The sequence below is a fragment of the Balaenoptera ricei genome, chromosome 7 (assembly GCF_028023285.1).
Source record: "Balaenoptera ricei isolate mBalRic1 chromosome 7, mBalRic1.hap2, whole genome shotgun sequence".
Classification (NCBI taxonomy): Eukaryota; Metazoa; Chordata; class Mammalia; order Artiodactyla; family Balaenopteridae; genus Balaenoptera; species Balaenoptera ricei.
The window spans coordinates 88,815,420-88,830,493 of NC_082645.1; the positions used below are offsets into that span (position 1 = coordinate 88,815,420).

The 15,074-nt window shown below is 37.1% G+C and overlaps 1 protein-coding gene and 1 non-coding gene across 2 annotated transcripts in view; both read right to left on the minus strand.

Moving 5' to 3' along the window:
- ICA1L (islet cell autoantigen 1 like) overlaps positions 1-8,108 on the minus strand; it is a 68,516-nt gene extending 60,408 nt beyond the window's left edge. Inside the window, exon 1 of the mRNA XM_059927358.1 lies at positions 7,853-8,108. The gene's annotated coding sequence lies outside the window, so the exon portion shown is untranslated. The remainder of the gene's footprint in view (positions 1-7,852) is intronic.
- Positions 8,109-8,875: 767 nt separating this feature from the next.
- Positions 8,876-8,982, minus strand: LOC132369423 (U6 spliceosomal RNA). The gene has a single exon (XR_009504398.1). It is a non-coding gene; the product is annotated as a U6 spliceosomal RNA (small nuclear RNA).
- Positions 8,983-15,074: the final 6,092 nt, after the last annotated feature.

A 15,074-nucleotide genomic window follows, 5' to 3' on the forward strand; every position in this document is an offset into this window, starting at 1 on the left:
CGAGAAGCTTGACGGGTGAATTAACCATTGGTCCACACTTCTTGACTGGGTAGAGCTAATTTATCAAGTCATAAAATTAGTGAATTTAGTCCTTTTTTAACCTTTTACTCATCACTTGTGACCTAATCAGTGAGAGGCAAAAGTCTTAGGTAAGTGTGTCTATTATAAAGACCCAAACTTTCCCTTGAATGGGCTCTTCCAGGTCTGGACTAGGGGACAGAAATATTAAAAGACCATTGACATGATACACATCCTCTAACGGTTCTCTCAATAATAAAGCTGATATTTTACCTCCATCTGCCTAGGTGTTTGACTACATCTGAATTGGTTTCAATCTCAAGAGGGAATAAAAAGGTGAGAGGTATTATGTGTTGGTCTCCGTAAAACCTACAATGGCCAGGATATTTTTATTTTCCCTGACAAGGGGCAAGACATGGCTGTAGAGAAACAGAAACAACAAGTTGGTAGTCAACCTTGTATAGCAGACAAAAGTACCCTAGAAAAATCAGAGATATATCAGCATTGACCTGCCTCTGGAACCAGTGATTAACATATGCTGTGGGAAACTGCTTCAAGAGAGCATATGAAAACTGTCACCAAGAAGCCAGTTAAAGAAGAGATCACGATAATGTACCCAGTCACCTATCCAGCCTCAGGGTTATATAAAACTACTTATATTACTCTTGGGCAAAAAGTAGGCCAAAATAGAACTGCCCCTTTCAACAATAAATAACATGAAAAATAAATAACATGAAAAAGTAGCATTATAAGAAAAGGAGGGACCATAACGTGAGAAAGAGAAAAATATATATAAATTTGAAAAACTGCTTCATAAAACAGGTTTAAAGAAAAACTGCTCTGCCTGCAGATAAATGGAATAATATTCCATAAAAGAGATTTTTAAAAAAGATCTGAAGGAAGCAAAAGATATAAAGAAAAAGAAGAGGAAAAAAATACCACAGAACTTGAAACTGCATTAGAAACAATTCCAAGTAGAATAGATACTTCAGAAAACTAAGTGAATAATATTGATGACAAGCCTGGGAAAATCATTCAGAATGAAGATTACAAGATAAAGGTGGTTAGATTCAAACAAAGTGGTTAGACGGAACAAAATGATGTATAGATTTGGAAGATAAACAATTGAGATCTAACATAAGAAATATTCTTAGAGAGAGACAGACATATGGAACAACCAAAATATTCAAGAATATAAAGCTGAAAATTGAAAGTGTTCACCGTGTTCCAAGAAAAATTAATAGAGAATGATCAAGAATAAGACATGCTGTGGAATGCTGCTGAATTTCAAGGGTAAAGAAAGAATGCTACTAGCATCTAGACAGAAAAAAAGAGGGCCACCTACAAATTAAATAGTTTATCCTGGCCTCAGGCAACTCCTCAGCCACATTAGAGAATGGATAAAAGTGAGACTGTAGAGTACTAAGGGAAAAAGAATCTAACATGGAATTTTCTTATGTAGCTGAAATACAATTTTAATGGATATATAACATTCCATGTGTATGGATGTACAGTAATCTACTTGATGGTCTATTATTGATGGATATTTAGATTGCTTCCAGAATTTTATTATTTCAAACCATGCTAAAATTAGTAAATATATATATTATTTAAAATACATGCAAGTATACCTATAAAATAAATTCCTGGAAGTATAAGGGCTGAATCAAAGGGTTTATGCATTTTAAATCGTTTTCATTTTGCTAAATTGTGCTCCATAGAGATTGTACCAGTTTTTATGCCCAGTACCAGTAATGTAGGAAAGTGCTTGTTCACTACAACTCACCAATTTTCTGGTCTTTTCCAGCCTTAGAGATAAAAAATTATTTTTAGGTAAAGGAATAATTTGTAATTATCATATTTCATCAATTGAAGACACCATCATTTGAAAAGTGAACCATTATTTTATGTACCTCTATATAAGAAAAAGGGCTACAAAGTAAACTGTGCTTTCATACCATCAATTGTCAGATACATATTGGTAAAAAGTTCAGATTACAGAAATGATTTCAGAGATGTGAAAATATGAACAGGTGCATCTTAGAATCAATAAAATATGGTATTTGAGTAAGGCTGAGTATCTAGACAAGGGTTTTTTAGATATACAAGAATCAGAAATATAGCACTCATGAACCCCTCTTAAAATAAAACAACAAAACAAAAATTATTTGAAGCCACAATCCATACAAGTAAAATATATTTAAAAATCAAGAATTTATAAAATGGAGAAATGGTGAAACGGTATAGCAAAGAGCATTTAATTCTGTTAAATCTAAATGTGGTTATAACAAACAAACAGAAATTAATTCCTATGACTGTTTAAATACATAATGTAAAGTACATAATGTAAAAATAAGAAAAATTTGATAAAAATCATCTGTGACAAAAATTCCAGAACATACTGTTAAAATGTTAGTAAGAAGCAATGTAAGTATGATAATTTTTCATCTTTCATGATAAAAAGGCATTTAATAAAATTTAACATCCCTTCTTGATATCTTAAGAAGAAATTTTTCATAAAACAGGAATATAGGGCTTCTACTTTAATAGGGGGCATACACACATACACACACTCACACTCAAATGCACTATAGTACTTAATGATAAAACAGCAAGAGCATTCCCATTAAAGCGAGGAACAATACCAAGGAAGGCCACCATTTTTCTATTACTTAACATTGTTCTAGAAGTGCTAAACAATAGAATGAGACTTAAAAAAAAATGGGGGATTAGTATAATTTTACACATGATGTGACAGTATACCTGGAACACTTAAGGCAATGCATTGAGAAATTATTAGAAGCAATAAGATCTTTTAAGAAGGTAGCTGGTTATAAAATTAGTATATAAAACTGAGCAGTTTTCCTACTGATTTCCAAAAAATAGTTAGAAAATATAATGCAAGAAAAAAATTCGTCCCTATTAAAATTCCTAGGAATAATTTCAGTACCAAATAACTTATATGACGAAAACTAAAAGCACTACTAAAATAGAAAGTTGACTTTAAAAAGAAGAGAAACACCTTGTTTTTGGATAGGAAGACTCAATAAAGTAAAGAAGTCATTTGTTTCTAAATTAATCTATGCATGCAATGTAATCTCAATCATTATTAAAATTTGCAATTATTGGGCTTCCCTGGGGGCACAGTGGTTAAGAATCCGCCTGCCAATGCGGGGGACACGGGTTTGAGCCCTGGTCCCAGAAGATCCCACATGCCGTGGAGCAACTAAGCCCGTGCACCACAACTACTGAGCCTGTGCTCTAGGGCTCGCGAGCCACAACAACTGATGCCCGTGTGCCTAGAGCCTGTGCTCCACAACAAGAGAAGCCACAGCAATGAGAAGCCCGCGCACCACAAGGAAGAGTAGCTCTCGCTCGCTGAACTAGAGAAAGCCCGCGCACAGCAGTGAAGACCCAATGCAGCCAAAAATAAATTAAATAAAATAAATTCTAAAAAAAGTTTCAAAAAAAAATTGCAATTATTATTATTTTTTTTAAACATCTTTATTGAAGTATAATTGCCTTACAATGGTGTGTTAGCTTCTGCTTTATAACAAAGTTAATCAGTTATACATATACAATATGTTCCCATATCTCTTCCTTCCCTCTTGCATCTCCCTCCCTCCCACCCTCCCCATCCCACCCCTCTGCAATTATTTTTAAAATGACAAAGTAAGTCAAAAGTTCACTGGGCAAACAAAATATAAGAATAACCAGAAAAAATCTGGAAAATAAGAGTAATAAAGGGATTTTTAAGTAATATTAATTAAATCAGTATTGTACTGGTATTCCACTTCCACTTCAGAAAGTTAAGAGAACTCCCATCCTAACAATGAGAATAAACTATTGATAGATAACCTACAAAATTATGTGTTTTTTAAAAGCCAATCAGAGAGCTGAGGATGCAAAAAAAAAAAAAGCTAATGAACTAAAATCCAGAAAGTGAACAGTCCTGCCTAGGACTCATGACTCCTTTCATCTTTGGCAGAACAGTAGGAAGAGAAGGAAACTGCTTGACAAAAAAAAAAAAAAAAAAAAAGAGGACAAAAGACAAGTGAATTACATCTTTAAGTACTGAAAAAAGTTGACCAAGAATTCTATACCCAATAAAAATATCCTTCAAAAATGAAAGGAAAATAAAATTTCAGACAGATAAAAACTGAAAGACTTATTCCACGCAGACCTGCGCTACTAAAAATCCTAAATATTATTTAGGGTGAAGGAAAATGATAATATATAGAAACTCAGTTCTACAGGAAGCAAGAGAGAAATCAAAAAGGGTAAATATATGCTGATAAACACAAAGAAAGTTTCAAAAATATACATGTGCATCTTTAAATTTCACTAAAAGATGATTGATTCTTTAAAAATAAAAAATATAAAGCATATGTAGAAGTAAAATATATAACAGAAGAAAAGATAACAGTATGATAAATGGAAGTCTAAGTTGTAATACTCTTACATTGTTCATGAAGTACTAGAATATATTTGAGAATAGGCTTTATAAATTCAAGATGCATATTGTGATCTCTAGCACAATCAATAAAAAAAATAACACAAAGAGGCAAAACTAAAAAGTCAAGAGAGGAGAAGTAGAATAAATTTTTAAAAACTCAATTTACTAGAAAGAAGGCAGGAAGGAGGACCAAAGAGTAAGTAGGAAAACAGAAAAAGAACACCAATATTTTGTGCTTAATCCAAACACAGAAAACAAAAACATAAGTGGATGATATAAACAGTGTTAAAAGGCAGACTGTAAGACTAGATAACAAGTAGTACAAGCCAACTATATGTAGTTTATAAGAAACACACATTAAACATAAATACAGATGAGTTAAAAGGAAAAGGATAAAAAAGATATGAGACAAACATTAAGCTTATATTAATGTCCGATAAAACAGGCTTCCAGGTAAAAAGTATTTTCAGAGGTAAGATGACCATTTCATAATAATAAAAGGGTCAATTTATCAAAAAGACATAGCAATCTTAAATATGTATGTGATTAATAACAGAGCCACGAAATATGAGAAAAAAAATTGATAGAACTAAAGGGAGAAACAGACAAATCTACAATCATAATTAGAGACTTAACACTCCCCCCAGAGTAACTGACTGAATAAGGAGACATAAAACATGTGGAGATTTAAAAGATTTGAACAACACTCTCAACCAACTTGACTTAACTGACATTTATAGACCACTCCACCACCACCACCAGCCAAATACAAATCTTTTCCCCAAGGGTAATGGGAACATTCACCAAGACAGACCTTAGGATAGGCAGAAAACAAACAAACAAAAAAACTCAATAAGTTTAAAGGTTTTGAAATAGCGCAGAGTATGTCCTGACGCCAACAACACTAATTTAGAAATCAATAGCGGTGATCTATCTAAAAAAAAAAAATCCCAAGTATTTGAAAGTAAAGTAACACATCTAAATAAATAACAGGTGACAGAGAAATTTTAAAATATTTAAAACTAAATGATAATGAAAACACCCAAGTTTGTGGGATGCAGCTAAAGCATGCTTAGAAGAAAACTAATAGCTTTAAATACCTATCAATATATGAAAGTAAAAAAGGTACAAAATCAATTATTTATACTTCCACTTTAAGAAGAAAAAGAAGAGCACAGTAAACCCAAAGTAGAAGAAACAAAATAATAAAAATAAGAGTAGAAATCAGTGAAATAGAAAACAAGCAAATAGAGAAAATCAGTTGGTTCATTTGAAAAAATTATTAAAATTTACATGCTTCTAGCAAGATTAAGAAAAAAAGAATAATATAAATGAGCAATATATAGCGGGCAGGAAGAGAATGGGTATGATACAAAAACAACTTTAGCTTTATTGGAAATGCTTTATTTAAAAAATATTTGAAAGAAATACAACACAATGTGAACAGCTGTTAATGCTGGCTGTTGTAACTGTACTTATTGTGGTAATTTACTTTTTGGGCTTTGGTTTTTTTTTTTTTTAATCTAAACTAAATCCACACAAAAAAATTCTTTTAAAACCTAAAGTGTTATTTGCAAATGAGTCTACAATAGGAAAATAATAATAATAATAATTACATAGAAGGTGACTATTGGATGCAAGCAGAAGTTTGAGAAGTCTGACTTAAGAAAAAAGGAAAAAACCTAACAGATGAATGAAAAACAAACAAGGGAAAAGGGGAATAAGGATGTTATTAAATAACAAAAGCCAGTTCACATGAGGAAATCTTTCCAGTCACAGACATACTGAAAAGTCCTTCACACACCCCATCTGTTGTTGTTAAAGAATAAAAATTTACAGGAGGCACAGTGAGTACTGAGAAAGGTAAGCTATAAAGGAAAGGGAAAAATTTTGAATATAGTATGTACCACACAATGAAATAAAGTTTGACAGCACAGTAGAACAAAACAATACTGTTTAATATCTGATATTTAATATTTTGTCCTAGTTCAGTCATTGGTATAAATTTTGTTTTATTGTTTTATAATAAATATTTCTAATAAAAATATGGCTTCCTAGTTTTTCCACCAGTCTTATGTTTGCAGTTTTTGCACTTTGGACTGGCTGATCTCTGAACAACCACCTAACTCTAACATTAATTACTGGTAATTAGAACAATGTCTTGCACATAACTGTTTTAATGTCAAGATATACAATCATTTTGCACTATTAAATAAACACAGAAATTTCAAAGAATACTGAGTATAAATATAAAACGACTAAAAAGGTTGGTCATATAAAAATATATACATACCATTGGATGTTTATTTGGCCAATAAATGTATAATTAACTCCTACTAAAGGATGGGCACCTGTGGCTACTCCATAAATATTGATGTGAAGATGATTAAAGTAATATCACCTTACAGTACGTTGCCTGAGTCGTAACCACATAAATCAATACATAAATACTTAGAAAAAAACCCAAACGATGGATAAACGTTATCTTCCCAATAAGCTATCTCACAGTGACCCAGAGTTTATGATTGCTTTCATGCTCTGTGCATCAAGATCATCTATTACATGAAAAATAATCCTACACCCTCTACTGGCAAATCCACAGCATCGCGGGTTAGTTGCCAGGATGGATTTTTTTCCACTCTCCATCTTTCTCAGAGCATCAGGTATCTGACAGCTGACAGCATTTGGGCATCTGACCAGATGATCCAGTTTCCACGAGCCGGACCGGTGCGTGGCGCTGGGATAAAGGCCTCAGGCAGCGAGATCTGTGCGCGGAACCCCTCGGGAGCTCGCGCCTTCTGCACTTTGTCTTAAACCGCACATTTACTTGTGTTTTGTTTTACCCATTGCTAGCCATTTAGTCTGTAAAGAAGACATTCCCACTACAAAATAATAACATGAAAATAGGCACAACATAAAAAGGAGGTCAGCAGGAAAGCACCTAAAGGCCGTAAGCATCTGCTTCTAATGGAAGCGATCCGCACCTTCGAGAGAAATCACCCAAACAAGCCTCAGGCCCCTGCGCTCGTTCGCTCGCTACCCGGGGCGAGCGTGGGTGGAAGCTCCCTTCGGCCCGCCGGGACGCTGCCAAGCCTAAAACTACTCTTGGCCCGATCTGCCCAGGGTAAGCCCGGAGGAGCTCGGACAGGACCTCGTCCGGGAGGGGAGGCCGCAGGGGCCGGGGTCCCCAAGAGAACCGAGAAGGCCAGCGAAGCCCCGAGAGACCGCTTGCGCGCGTGGCGGGCACCTACCGCCGCCCCTCCACCTTGGGGCGTCGCCATGGGAACCAAAGGTTTGGCCTCCCAGCCTCCGCCGGGGAGGGCGCGGCCCTTCCTCCGCGCGGAGAGTTGGAGGCCAGAGGAGGCCGCAGACACTCACCTCGACGCCGGAGCCGCGACGCGCCGGTCCTCCGCCGCCTCGGGTCGCGTTCGGCAGCTCGGAGGTCGGTCCCGGCGCCCGTTCCCTCTGCCGCCGCTCGCGAGCCCTGCGCCGCTGCCGAGCCGAACCCGCAGCCGGTGCCCCTCCGCACCGGAGCGTGGAGGTGTCGGGCTCCGGCTGCGGGAGGCGGGAGATTTAAACCCCGCGGCTTGGCGAACGCAAAAGCCGCGCTGCCCTCGGCGCCTCGGCCTCGGCGTCCGCGTTCACTCTGTTCAGGCTCTCGCGTAACCCCGCGGGAGCCGCGCTCCGCCGGTTCTTGAAGAAACTCCGAGACCCTCTCTGGTCCTCCTTTCCCGAATTCCTCTTCACTTAATGACAAACACCAAACCGGTCAGAACATCAGTATAAGGTACTGAGTGGAAGACCTCCGAGGCGTGGGGAAGTGGAGGGAATTCTCGGCTCCTCTGCTGAGTCCCGAGCCCGGAGCCCGGGTCCCCCGCCTCCTCCCAGCCCCACTGCACCTGCCGGGCCCTGGGCTGCCACCCCTCGGAGGACGGAAGCTTCTGAGCCTCGGTCATTCCTGAACTCTCGGGCGCTTCTCAGCACCAGTGGTCGCACGCGGTAAACGTTCACGTGCTGTATGTAACTTATTTTAAAGGTTTAAAGAGGATTAAGTTAATAACTGTTAATAACTGACCTCAAGTGCACATTTACATAACCGTAATTTGTCATAAATGAATCTTCGAGTCAAAGGTAAAATTTGCACCTAAAAACCTCAGAAAAAAAATTGGAAATAAGGCAAAAGTAAAATTATGTTATTGGTGGAAGATAATTTAAATCCAAAGTGCTTTCTTTTTTAAAAATTTATTTATTTATTTATTTAGGCTGTGACGCGGTCTTTTTTTTTTTTTTACCAGCATAATGAGTGGATTTTTTTTAACATCTTTTTTTTTCACACACACACACTGTATTTTATTTTTACAAGACATAGACTGACACCAAGCATTGTACATGGATGACCACAAAAATATGGAACGCTTCACGAATTTGCGTGTCATCCTTGCGCAGGGGCCATGCTAATCTTGTCTGTATCGTTGCAATTTTAGTATATGTGCTGCCGAAGCGAGCACTTTTTAACATCTTTATTGGAGTATAATTGCTTTACAATGGTGTGTTAGTTTCTGCTTTATAACAAAGTGAATCAGTTATACATATACATATGTTCCCATATCTCTTCCCTCTTGCGTCTCCCTCCCTCCCACCCTCCCTATCCCACCCCTCTAGGTGGTCACAAACCACCGAGCTGATCTCCCTGTGCTATGCGGCTGCTTCCCACTAGCTATCTATTTTACATTTGTTAGTGTATATATGTCCATGCCACTCTCTCACTTTGTCAGAGCTTACCCTTCCCCCTCCCCATATCCTCAAGTCCATTCTCTAGTAGGTCTGTGTCTTTATTCCCCTTTTACCCCTAGGGTCTTCATGACCTTTTTTTTTTTTTTTTTCTTAGATTCCATATATATGTGTTAGCATACGGTATTTGTTTTTCTCTTTCTGACTTACTTCACTCTGTATGACAGACTCTAGGTCCATCCACCTCACTACAAATATCTCAATTTCGTTTCTTTTTATGGCTGAGTAATATTACATTGTATATATGTGCCACATCTTCTTTACCCATTCATCCGATGATGGACACTTAGGTTGCTTCCATCTTAGTTGCGGCACTGGGGATCTTTGTTGCGGCATGTTTAGTTGCCGCATATTTAGTTGCGGCATGTAGGATCTTTAGTTGCGGCATGTGGACTTCTTAGTTGCATGTGAACTCCTAGTTGCGTCACGCATATGGGATCTAGTTCCCTGACCAGGGATTGAACCCGGGCCCCCTGCACTGGGAGCACGGAGTCTTACCCACTGGGCCACCAGGGAAGTCCCCAAAGTGCTTTCTTTTTAAAGGTGACACAAAAATTATCAACTTAACTAAAACTTTACAAAATACGAATTAATCACAACTGTGACATATGGGCTAGCAAGGAAAAAAACTTTGACGCTTGAGGTGGTAACTAGTCTATAACATGAAAGACATAAAGATGTGGTAAGATTCTAGAATGTTATTACAAAGTATTTAACTTAAAGACCTGAAAAAAGCAGTTTTAGAATAGGGAAAGGGGTAGGCTATTTATGCTACAGAGTTAATTTGGACTGAAAATATTAAGTCTGTAGACCAGGAATGCTTACCCTGAGATATATGGGGTGTCAAGGTGAATACATAAAATAATATGCAAAATTTTGGCTTTTTTTTTTTTTTTTTTAGAGGAAAGAATCTAAGTTTCCTCAGAGTCTCAAAGTCCAGATCCTTAAAAGGGTAAGAATTAGTATTTGGCAAATATAACGATTGCTGTACTTCCTCGGATCTTTCCTGACTCACTCATGCCAAGCTTGGTGTCCCTCTACTCTCAAATTCAACAACTGTACTGTATTGTGAGTACTTACCTGCCTGTCTCCCCCATTAGATGCTTCCTCTTATGCATTTCCATAGCCTTATCTCTTAGCACAGTGCCTAATACACACTCGGTTCTGAACGAATGTTTATTCAATCAATAAATGAACAGAAAAAAGATAGCTAATTGACAACTGAAGTATACAGTATTAATTACCTAAAACAAATTATTCTAATACGGTAAGCAAGATGACTTCCCAATTGTTACTATGCACCATAGTAAGTTTCTTGGGATATTTTAGGAAGTGCTTGTTCCAACAGAATGAAGTTTAACTCAGTCTGAAGCAGAGAAAGGGCGCTCCAAGGAACACAGCAGGAAGTCAGGGTAGTAACTCCGGGGCTAGACCTGTTGGTTTTGTTCACTTAATTGGGGAAAATTACCGAGAGATATACAGTGTCTCTGAGCCACATAATGTAGCATTTACACATAATCACTTTCCTTCATAGGTCACTAAGAAAAGTGTGCAGGTAGGGACACAGTACAGGAAAGGTGTCAGCAAACAAGGTAGAGCTACTGACACTCTTCCTGGGCAAGAATCAGGTCTTCTCACTCACGGTGTTGGATGGGTAGGAACTATTTATTTAAATGGCATTGTACGAGTCCCTTAACAAATGAGGCAACTGCAGTAGTTAAAATTTAGTTTTTCTTAAAAAAAACCTTTTTTAGAAAATGAAAGGATTTAACACCATGAAAACACTTTATATGGGAGGGTTTAATTTCATTAAGAAGTACAAACATTTAGAGAACTGCTGTTTAATATCCTATCAACACATTAACAGATTTATCCTAGTATAAACAGTGTTTTCCTCCATTGTAGGCTTCCACAAGCTAACTAGAAAAGAAGACCATTAGATGGCTTGGAACGTGGAGATCCGCAAATCTGGGATCCCAACCTGGAGTCCTGATTTCCTTAGAGCAATGATCTTTACTTTTATTTCTGCACCATCAAGCAAACCTCTGGTTAATATCCTAAATAAAACCTCAACTTATATTAGAAAGCATATTAATAATTCTACCCTTTTGTACTGTTTTACTCTTAAGGATTAGGGATCTGTTGAACCTGATGTCATGGAGCCTGCTGTCATGGAAATAGCTCCATTTCTTCAAGGTGTTCCACTTACTTTGTAATCTGATTTTTTTTTTTAATTTTTAAATTTTATTTTATTTATTTTTTTATACAGCAGGTTGTTATTAGTTACCCATTTTATACATATTAGTGTATACATGTCAATCCCAATCTCCCAATTCATCACCCCCTCCCCCCCCCCCATAATCTGATTTTATCAAGGAAGTGGCAGTCAGAGTAGGGAGACGCTATCTTCCCAGGTGCTCGCACTAGTAATTACTTAAACGTGACAAGGTAGGCGTGCTCGCTCTCCCATACTGCATTTTTGTTTATTCAAGTAAGGCTAGAATTAGACAGTATTATTGAAGGGATTATTTTTTAATGTGAAATGTTACAGACATATAAAAAGTATTTCCTCCCCCTGAAACCACCATTGAACTTTATTTGGTATTAATAAGTCCCAGGCATATGACTGTACATAGAATTGTTTGACGTTTCTAAACTTTCTATCAAATTGTACCTAACCAAGATCATTTCTCTGTAGTCTTTATTACCCAGAAGCATGTCTCCTATCTCTATCACCAATTGACTGTATACCTTCACATTAGATATTTAACTTGTTTGGGTTGTGATTTCCTTTAATAACATGAATAACATAATTAAAACAATATGAATAACAGGATAATTTCTAAAGTTCCTTTCTGCTTATATACGATTCCTATATGAAAATACAGAAATGGATCTTTAAAGTACATATTTACATATTATTATGCTAATACATTTAGTGGTATACTAAAATTGAAATACATTTTTAAGGCAAAAACGTGCAAAGCTGAACATAACAGCTTTGGTAGTTTGGTACCAATAACTGCCACTTAAATTTATATATAAACTTTCTTTCATGTAGGTGAAGACATTTTCTCATTTATTCTTTGCATGTATAAAATCATTGTTCTCATGCATGACTGAAGAATAGGCAGAATATTTATGGTTAAGAGCTTGAGCTCTAGACTCAGATAAATCCAAATTCAGACTGTTACTCTGCCATTTTACTGGTTGCATGAAATCTGGTCAAATAATTTGACCTAACATATATATTCTTCTTCTTTAAAATAAAGATCTTTTATGGGAGTTCCCTGGCGGTCCAGTGGTTAGGATTCGGCGCTTTCACTGCCGTGGCTGGGGTTCAGTCCCTGGTCGGGGAACTAAGATCTTGCAAGCCACACAGCACGGCCAAATAAAATAAAATAAAATAAAATGTCAGATGATTGTTACGGTGGGATAATTTTTTGCTGTTTTATAGACACTGCCATTAGATAATATACTTCCTCAAACCTGCGAACCAGTGGAACTAATAGCCAACGATAGCCAATCTAATTCTATTAAACCAAAAAACTCCTTTTCTACTAAGTTATATTAAAGATATATTTGGCTTATATAACAAAATAATAATTAACATTATTAATATGGTTACTGCTAGAAGTCTATGATAGTCAAAAAATGTCAGTATTAAAGTGACTTAAAAATTCCTGCTATTTTTATACCTGGCAGTTTCTGATTAGCAAAGTTTGGATATCACTTGTCTAATGAAACCTGATTCCAACTAGTGGCTTTCTTAATAAAAAAGATATTAATTGAATACCCTTACACATGCATAGTGTTAAAGTGTCATTTTTTCCCCTTTAAGAATAGGAGGTATGGTAGTACATCACAAAGATTAATATTTCTCCTTATAAGCAACTGATTTTTCAAAACTATAATACATCAAAAGAATTTTTATAAACAGATTTCAATGTTCTTATCAGAAATTCCCAGATAGTATGTTTCAATTTGCAGGGTTGTTTGTTCAATTATGTGTATTTTATGTCAATTAAAACTTTCATTTGTTCTTTCCCCGATAATGCTAGGAAGCATTCCAATATATTATCATGCATTGTTGACAACAGTTCCAAAATGGTCATTCTAAATTCAAAGAATATGAAAAAAAAAAAATTCGGCAGCTACTGACAGTTAAGCTATTGTAACATTTTATGTAGAATAAAAATCTTGTTTTAAAAATAAATTTATTTTTGGCTGCATTGGGTCTTTGCTGCTGTACATGGGCTTTTCTCTAGTTGCGGCGAGTGGGGGCTACTTTTTATTGCTGTGGGCAGGCTTCTCCTTTTAGTGGCTTCTTTTGCTGTGGAGCACGGGCTCTAGGCACGCGGCCTTCAGTAGTTGTGGCACGCGGGCTTAGTAGTTGTGGCTCACGGGCTCTAGAGCGCAGGCTCAGAAGCTGTGGCTCACGGGCTTAGTTGCTCCGCGGCATGTGGAATATTCCGGGACCTGGGCTCGAACCCGTGTCCTCTGCATTGGCTGGTGCATTCTTAACCACTGCGCCACCAGGGAACTCCTAAAAATCTTAAGTAACTCAGATTTCTACCCTAATAATCTCTAGGTAATTGTAACAGCCAGGTTTTTTTTTTTTTTTTTCATTTTCCAATATAAGATCATCATGTCTTAGATAAGACCTGGAAGGCCGCTTTATTTAAGAGGAAAACAAAATTAAACTTCTTAGCATATGAAGAAATATTATGCTTTCTTCCTCACAGTATTTCTGAGCTATATTTCAAATGCTTCTGTGCTGCTTTCCCTGCCAGAAATAACCTGCATCTTCACTTTCCCAACCAATTTTCTATCCAAATCTGGTTCAAATGTCACTCTTCTACATGCCTTTCTTGACAGCCAACTCACTCCCCACAAAGCTAATTGCTCCTTTCTACCTTAGATTTACATCTTTCTTTGCACTTAGGATACTGTTGTAACTAATTTTTAATTGAACATCTCCCATGTGAGAATGTGACCTTTTTGAAGGTAGTCTCCATGTCTTACACATTTTGGGTTTTTTTTTCCCCTTCCTCCACCGCAGCAGAGACCCTATACATGGTGGAAAGTCAGCCTTATTCCTTGAGCTGCCTTTTTCAGCAATTAGGGTACATTTGGAGCCTAATTTTAAAATTAGGAAGTTTGTTGTTAAACTGTAAGAAAAGGAATTTGAACAAGTATCAACAGGCTTATTAACTGCATTACTATGGCAAGACAGCATAAATAACCCTGTACTGGTCTGCGGGTCCTGAACTCTGCACTGTCTGGTTCCAAACTTCTCCCAGCACTAGAAAAGCAGCTCCACTCATTTCCCGAAGCAAATCTTAGGAGCAAGTAAGTCCATGTAAGGCCCCTATCTCTGGTGTGACTAAAATGGAGGAAAATGGACTATTGAAAGGGAGACTCCTACTTCTGAAGAAAAGATGGAGGATGGAAGGTAGGAGAGCACTGTTTTAAAAGGACTTAAGTCTTCTAGGCTTCTGTTGGCCTCCCATGTTCTTCCTGTTTGGGGAATAAGATCTAATCACTTGTGTTACACAAAAAGAGAAGTTTGGTAGAGATCAATCAGACAATCCTCTAACAGACTTAGACACTAATGTTACATCCATCTCAAAGGAGAATACCTGAACCATGAATGTATCCTGCCTTGCAACCAGAGTTAAGAACAGGCTAAGGACCAGGACTTGATGCCACTTCCTTCTTTGTCTTTTATCTAATAAACAGGACTCTTTACTTTAACCACCTAGTGTATGCATACTACCTGTGAGCAGTCCAGGTTGGGTGAATTAAG